Source organism: Paramisgurnus dabryanus, chromosome 5, assembly GCF_030506205.2.
Source record: "Paramisgurnus dabryanus chromosome 5, PD_genome_1.1, whole genome shotgun sequence".
NCBI lineage: Eukaryota > Metazoa > Chordata > Actinopteri > Cypriniformes > Cobitidae > Paramisgurnus > Paramisgurnus dabryanus.
The window spans coordinates 6,276,411-6,285,338 of NC_133341.1; the positions used below are offsets into that span (position 1 = coordinate 6,276,411).

At 35.6% G+C, this 8,928-nt stretch overlaps 1 long non-coding RNA gene across 1 annotated transcript in view; it reads right to left on the bottom strand.

Annotated features, from left to right (window-relative positions):
• LOC141282223 (uncharacterized) overlaps positions 1–8,303 on the bottom strand; it is a 31,755-nt gene extending 23,452 nt beyond the window's left edge. The window contains exon 1 of the long non-coding RNA XR_012336738.1: positions 8,140–8,303. This is a non-coding gene — a long non-coding RNA (uncharacterized lncRNA). The remainder of the gene's footprint in view (positions 1–8,139) is intronic.
• Positions 8,304–8,928: the final 625 nt, after the last annotated feature.

Below are 8,928 nucleotides of genomic sequence, written 5' to 3' on the forward strand. Positions count from 1 at the left end.
ATTAGTGAGCTTTTAAAAATTTCTGTCTGAAATATCCATTATTGCATTTCTGATGAACAAAGACGAAACTGAGGACGCGTTTTTATCTTAATATGAAAGACAACGTGTAAACATTCATTAAATGATTCCTCGTAACATTTTAAAGCCAAGATGTACAGAACAGCACACAAAGATATTACACAAAAAAATTTTGATAACTAAATCTAATAAATAACAAATTAGATTCTGCCTCGGAAGCCAGTTCAGCGATCTTATTTCATTTTGAGATTTAGCGTGGTAAGGAAATAAAAGATGAGAAATTACATATAATTTGTTACAGTAAATTATAAAAACAAGCTTTATATACAGTTCCTTAAACGGTTCATTTATAACAAGAAAACACTGAAATTAATCATTTCATAGACACTATATATGCTTTATTTTTTTGTACAGAAATATCTGATTGCTTACTTTCACTTTGATCATCTCTGTATTCACTTGAAACATCTGATGTTTCTTATAACATTTGTTTCAGGAATCTCTTTTCTATCATTTGAAAGTTAACACCGACCATATTATTAAATCACAAGAGAGACAATTTTGTCAGATTCGGTAGAGATATTTATATTCGGTGTCATCACCGAAAAAAAAAAACGGCTTACCTGTTTTGTAGCTCAACTTATGGACGTGTAGCCCTGTCACAGGATTTAGGCTATTAACAGACTTTAAAAATATTTATTGAAAGCTACTTTTTCACATATTATTTACTTAGTATTATCATAATAGGCTGTTTATTTTTTATATTGGAGAAAGCTGTTATATGTGAAATCAGATAATGTGCACTCTTATACAGCCAAAATTAAATTATCCTCATTTTATAACACATCTGCGACGATTCGACTGTGCAGTAGTCGAATCAGGCTTCTCCTGTCAAAGCATCGAATCTTAGACTATTCGGGTCACCCCTAGCTAGGACTATGTGCATACTGTATGTTATGCAGTGATATTTGTGTAGATTGTGGGCATTCTGATATGATTTTAATATTTTGTTATTGCATTTATTCCAGCAAAATAAAAGCCTGACAACTTGCACTTAATGCCCAGCTAAAAAAAACAGCATACCAGCAAGACCAGCATATGTTGTGTTTTGGTGCTCGTTTGCTAGTGAACACCAGCTAAACCAGCATTAGCACCAGCTAAACAAGGACCAAACCAGCATTAGCACCAGCTATACCAGCACCAAACCAGCATCCCATGCTGGTCATACCAGCAAGACCGGCATATGTTGTGTTTTGGTGCTGGTATGCTGGTGACCACCAGCTAAACCAGCATAGACCAGCATAATTCCCATGCTGGTCCATGCTGGTTTGATGCTGTTTTTTTCAGCATGGTTATTATAAAGATTGTGTGAATGTAGGCTGTAATTCTGGTGGATGAAGGGCCCCACAAAAGGGTAAAGCCCAAGGGCCCCTTACAGTGTTAATGCGGCCCTGAATATAATACTTGAATTCAATTGAATGTTTTGGATACCACCATTAAATTATTTTGTGCATGTAAAACACAATGTTTTTATTGAATTCATTTTTGAATTAAATTGAATCTTTTGGATACCACCATTAAATTATTTTGTGCATGTAAAACACAAGTAAAAGTTTTAATTTATTGGAGAAAAAATGGCTGTTTAATTAATACAATAATTCTGTTTGTTAGACACTAACAAGTGAAAATAGTTAGGTTTGAGTACATTTATTAAAACTCGATAGCTGTAATGTAAAGGAAGCACGTGAGCCACGAAGGTGAGTTAGCGAGCAGATAAGATTAATTCTTATCAATGAGAGCATAATCTCGTATCTCCCTGCTCCCAAGTCATAAAGCTCGGATCTCCGATAAAACATGACTTTGGGAAAATGTTGTGTTAATGTTGGTACACAACAGTATATGATAGCAATATAAGGCATGATAACAACTTTAACGATACAATGTTTAATAACTTTTTTTAATTTCCTGAAAAATAATGGTTTTGGAGATACGAGGATTCCGCCCGACAGCGACATAATCAGTACAACAGTTGGGTCTCAAGTTTTGCTGCAGATTTAATTTCAGTAAGCTATAGCAGCAAGAAAATCATAGATGCGGTAACCCAAGAAAATACTAAGAAAAGAGCATGTAATAAACTCACTACATTCAAATTACTGCTGGTTAAGACAATCATATGGAACAGAGAATTTTCACAATGAGAGGTTTATTTTAATCCAATATATGCATCTGAAATGGTCTTCAAAAAACAAGAGAAACAAAATATTCACCATTTACATACTTACAATTTAGGTTTATATGGACTGGCCATAATAAAATAGCATTGACTATATAATTTATTAGCAAATATATATATACAAATATATTTAACAGAAATGTCTTTACTCATACTTAAGATTATGGTAAAAATAATACACAAATTTTCTGAGTAATACCCGCATCAAACGGAGCACCAAAAACATTATAAACTTTAAAAAAAGGGCAAGAATGCACAATATAAAATTGCATACAACATTGTTTGGACTTGTATTATATGAACACATTACAGAAAACATAGTAAAAGCATAAACGGACAATAGTCTTCATCGGCAGGTAACACTAGTAATAGTCCCTCCAGGAAACATTAAATGAACTTAAGTTCCTAGTCTGTGAAATAGACTTTCTGACAGCGCACGTTCTTTTCGCCTGTTGACACGTTAATAACGTGCGCTGTATTCCACAGAAAACGCATGCATTTGACGCCCAATTCTGTTATGATAAACGCACGTCAAAAACGCGCGTTTTCGTGACCCCAAGAGCACACGCGTATAGGACGCGCGTTTTCTCTTGTAAATCGCGCGCTTTTAACGCATGTTTGCTGTGATTCAAGAGCGCACGTTAAGAACGCGCGTTAATAGGACAAAGCACTCGTCGAGGACGCGCGTTTTGCTGCCAAATCGCACGCTTTTGACGTGTCAGTATGCAATCAGACGCCCCAACCAGGCGTTAGTGAGCACTTTGGCTTGCCATAGGAGCCACTCGCGTTGCTACTACTCAACGGCGCCGTCTTTTTGGGTCTGACGAATCATCATATTTTGCGTCGACGTATTTTTTGCGTCGACGTCGTCGATTACGTCGACGCGTTGTCCCAGCCCTATTTCGGACGCAGCCTTGGTTACAGACATTCCTCAAAATATATTTGTGTTCATCAGAACCCTTAAAGGTGTAGAAACGTCAAGACATATGGGAGACACCCGAGCAAAATTGCAAGTTTTGTTGCAAAGGGTCTGAAAATGTATGATAATATGATATGATATAAATATGATATTTAAGGTTTTTTTTACATTTACAAAAGTTTCTGAAATTCTGTTTTCACTTTGTAATGGGGCATGTAGTGTATATTTATGAGGAAAAATTAAAACAATTGCAGTATCATGCAACAACATAACAAAATTGAAAAGTGAAAGGGGTCTGAATAATTTCTGAATGCCCTGTAAATGATCTTGATTAAAACTCATTATCACATTTGTAAACACAACATCTTTCTTCCTTCATCAGATGGCTATGCTATGTTTCTAGTCAGAAAATTAAAAACAATTAAAAAACACACATCTTGCCCTTACAATAACAAGATTTTTTTATACTTGGGCTAAAAATACAGCATTTTTGACAATCAAATAACCTGTGATTGTTTTTGCTCTTTAGATGCTCTCATCGTATTTTAAGTACAGCCAGAATGGATGGGTGGTGGTGGCCATAAGAAGACTCTCTGCTAAACCAACAACAAAATTCATATTTGCCGTTTTCCTTGAATAAAAAAAGGTTATCTATTCAGATGAGTAAAATCCTGTAAAAAACCTGTTAAATATGATTTTGTTTTCATATTTTATGTTTTTATTCTATATTTGGAATATTCCACTTCTGCACTACCAACTGAAAACCTAACTACTTGAAAGAATGTGTTTTATCTATAAAAGTTCAATTTTAGCAGTTGCTTTTATGTTTTTTTAGAAAGGGTAGGCATGTGCCGTCATATTTGTACACATTCAAACTTTACCTACTTTAGGTGTTTCGTTTTATGAATGGGGTTGTACTGTAAGTTATGAGCAGCAAGTTGCATTCATTTGTTAAATGCACTGAAAACATTGCATAAGTTGCACTTTAAAGTTGAAGTTGAAACAACGTCGCAAAATCAACATTGATTCAATTTGCAAAACCAAAAGGTAATTCAACGTTGGTCTCTGACGTTGATTCAACAGTGAATCAATGGCTACGTTCATACTGCAGTCTGAAACGACCCAATTCTGATTTTTTTGCTCCTATGCGAACTGTATCTGATCTTTTCATGACAGTCTGAACGACACAGATCCGATCTTTTCAATTGTGACCCAGGCCACTTGAGTATGTGGTCCTGAATCCAATACGTATCCGATCTTTTGAAATGCGACCTTCGTCTGAACGGCCAGGCCACATGGATCCGACCCGTACGTCACTGATACGCTACAAACGTCATAATTCTGCATTGAAGTAGGCAAGAACGATAAGATAAACAACAACCATGGGCGGCGTTGTTAACACTACTCCACATCATTACATTTTGGCCGTATGGGTGCACACGTTATATGATTTCACATATAACAGCGTTCTCCAAATATATTAATATATAGCATATTATTATAATGCTGCGAATAATATGTGAAGTAGCAGCTTTCAATAAATATTTTTAAAATGCGTTTATAAATCCAACAACCCCTGTGACCGGTCGACACGTCCATAAGAGGTTTCTATGTTTATAAACCATTGCCTCTTTGTTTCTACATTTAAAAGACAAAGCTGGCAATTCTGGCTATACTTTCGTTCTTTTAATAATTTCTTTATTTTATTTATAAATCACTTTGGGTTATCTGATTTATCTATTTGGCTTGTGTTTTGTTTCCGTGCACTTGAGGCATTTTGCACATTTGTTCTGCACTTTGTTACTTCTAACCTTATTTTATAAAAAAAATTGTATTTATAATAAACGTAAATTCTGATCTAATTTAAGTCTGTAAATTTTGGATTGCTTTTCGTTGTATCGATGTTGCGCTATTGCGTGCTGGCCATGCTTGCGCATGCAATTTAGCCGAACGTGCTAGGTGCTCTTCGTCTCATATTTAGGAGTTCATCAAACTAAATATTAAAAAACGGATGTTTTTCGACGGGTATACGTTTTTAAAATGTATTTAAAACAGACTGGTTATTTTGTCAAAAGTTAAACTACAAAACAGGTAAGCCGTTTCTTTAAATTTCGGTGCTGAAACGGAAAATATCTGCACCAAACCTATATTTATGCCTGACACGACTGTCTTCGTGTGTTCACTTTCAAATGATAGCAAAGAGATTCCTGAAATAAATAATATCATCAGGTCTTTCTGTATCTAAAGTGAATACAGAGATGATCAAAGTCAAAGCAAGGAAGCAGGTATTTCTATGCTAAATAATAACGCGAAGTGTCTATAAAATCATTAATTTCAGTGTTTTTCTTGTTATAAATTAACGTTTAAAGCTGTAGTCTACGATGTTGAAAATCGGTTGAAAAAGCCTGAGGCGGTTAGTAAGTTTAAAAAAACTCATCCCGCCCCTCTGTGCTACCTGATCCCTCCCACCGGGAAACGAACTTGAACAACGTCACTCATTCAAGCTTTGATCACTGGTAGTAAACATCAGAACAGAGATTTACAGAGCAGTAAACACATAAAGCCTTGAAGGAATGAACAATTACAATTATGATTGCAATTGACGTTATTTACATTCACAACAACGTTTGGCATACGTTTCCCCTCCTGAGCTTCAAGAAATGACTTTGTAAATATAATTACTTTGACCCGTGATACGCGATGCTAAACGGCTAACATTCCGATGCCGACCGGCAGCATGAGCATGTAGTTGCCAGACTGATAAAAAGATTTATGTAACACCACACACAATCTTTGTAAATATAATTACTTTGACCCGTGATACGCGATGCTAAACGGCTAACATTCAAATGCCGACCGGCAGCATGAGTATGTTGTTGCCAGACTGATAAAAAGATTTATGGAACACCACACACAATCTTTGTAAATATAATTACTTTGACCCGTGATACGCGATGCTAAACAGCTAACATTCCAATGCCGACCGGCAGCATGTTGTCAGACTGATAAAAATATATTTATGTAACCTCACACAATAAAAGTTTAAATAGATGCGTACCTGTTCAACAAAAAGTCTGCCGTGTCGGCGTCGGTTTTCAGCCCCAAATCTCCCTGAAGCTTCCTCCAGCGGTCAATTGCGGACCCTTTATTGATTCTACTTAGAGTCCGCCGTTTTTCACACTTTTTTTACCTCTGCTCTTTCCTCTATAGACTTCCCTTTTCTTCTAACCTTTACTGTAGGGACAAGAAGCTTGCTGCTGTCGGTTAGTTTTTTCCATTAGTGAGATGTTGCTGCTTCGCTAGCTAACATACACTGACACAAATTTCATGTCGCAGGCAGGAGAGGGGCGGGGTTGGGGTGCGATGGGGTGGAGACGCGATCGCGAGGTGGATTTTCAATTGTACGGAGATTTGATGAGAGCAGTTAACTAATGTAAGCTGTCCGGCCGGACAGTTTACATTGGTCAATTTATCTGCCGCCGTACACCCAATAGACTGAATGGATTTTTAAAATTCTTTTTTCTCTTCATATTGTTAGGATTTTACTGTAGAACCATAACCAGCATCTAAACGAGTTTATTAATAATGAACAATCTTTTTGAATTGTATATAAAGCTTAGTTTTTATCATTTACAGTAACAAACACAAATTATTTGTCATTTCTCATTTGTCGTTTTTTTGTCATGACTGCTTTGACGCGCTAAATCTCCAAATTAAATAAAAACACTGAATTGTAGCCGGAGTTTCCAAGGCAGGATCTCCTTTGTTATTTTTTTTAGGGTTAGTTATCAAAATGTTTTTTGTGTGATGTTCTGTAAATCGTGGCTTTAAAATGATATGAGGAATAATTAAACAAATGTTACCTTACATTTTACATAAAAAAACAGAAGATTGTAATTGTGCTGGCTCCGTTGGGAAAATAACTTTAATATTGCAAAAAGAGCTCCGCTGTTGACTACACCGTTGTTGACATCCATGTTTAACGTTAGCTTACAAGTGACGTCCTTGACCGTGGAGTACTCTTATGCGCATGCGGGTCACTTCTGGGTCATTTCACGTTCACACAGGAGATCACAAAAGGTCGCATTTTATTGGAAATGTGAACGGCCTTGCAAAAAAATCTAATTTTTTCAGAAAATCGGAATTGAGCATTAAGCCCTGCAGTATGAACGTAGCCAATGTTGAAATGCTGTCTGGGATTATGACTTCAATAAATTTAGTGGTTTCTTTGGAAAACTGTAATGGTCATATTGGGTCTCTTGGTAATTTGTTTTCTTCTATTGGCGGCATTTTGTTTATTGGAAACCATTAAGGACCAATACAAAACTGATGGAAACCATTAAATATGTGCAAATAAACACCAATAATTTTTTTACAAAACTGTAATGGAAACCACTAAATATGTGCAAATAAAGACCAATAAAAACTTTTAATGGAACCATTAAAAACCAATACAAAACTGTAATGGAAACCATTAAATATGTGTAAATAAAGACCAATACAAACTTTTAATGGAATCATTAGAACCAATACAAAACTGTTATGGAAACCATTAGATGTGTAAATAAAGACCATTACAAACTTGTAATGGAACCATCAGAACCAATACAAAACTGTAATGGAATCCATTAAATGTGTGTAAATAAAGACCAATACAAATTTGTAATGGAACCATTAGAACCAATACAAAACCATTAAAAATGTAAACAAAGACCAATACAAATTGTAATGGAAACCTTTACAAACCAATAAATCCTAATACAAAACCATTAAAAATGTAAACAAAGACCAATACAAATTGTAATGGAAACCTATACAAACCAATAAATCCTAATGGAATGTGCCCAAAACACACTACGTATTGGAAACCATTTGGTAATGGTTAATGGCTGATGGTTTGTAATGGTTTTGTAATGGAAACCATTAGAAGTTCTGTAATGGTTTCTATTGTTTTTTTCAGCAGGGACACCTTTGCTCCTCATATGCCAGTCTGACTCCTTGTACTGTGTGTAATGATGTTGCATGTTTGCATACAGTGTAGAAGGATGTGTCCAGCTGCGAATCTAGGATATAGACAAATAAAACAAACATGTATTCAGTCAAAAAGAAGACATATTATAACAATAGAGTACAACAACTATAAATCGTAAGACTATTCATTAAAACGTTAATATATTATATGGCCCAACATTAGCAACACACATTACGTGTTAACTTCGTTTCAAAATCTAAGAAAGCTTCAAGTAAATACAACAGTAAAAAACATATAACTTTAAACAAATCATCTGTACTTAGAGTTTCTCGAGTTTGATCATGAGAACAAACTTTACCGGTAACAGTTTAGCTGGTAACTTAGCAAGTTTGTAAACATGTCTAAACCAACATCGATAAAAAACCGATAGTCTGCATAATTCAACATACACGTGTGTAAATTTGGTACGTTGTTTATGAAATACAGTATTACAACACAAAGCAATTAGCTTGCAAGCTTAGCTCTACACGCACATTATGTTAATCTCCGGTTACCGGTTACGTAACGTACAGTAAAAGGCAAATAATAAACGTGAATACTTACAGCCTGTGATCCAGAAGTGCACAGTAATCCAACTTTCAGGAGGAGACGTCGCGCAAATCCAGCCTCGGTTCATGAGAAGCAATTATTGTGAAAACTCCGTGAACAACTTCTGACTGGATTTTTCCGGAACCGTATTAAACATGATGTCCTCTGTGGAAGTCCATAAAGTGCTATTTTGCCCTC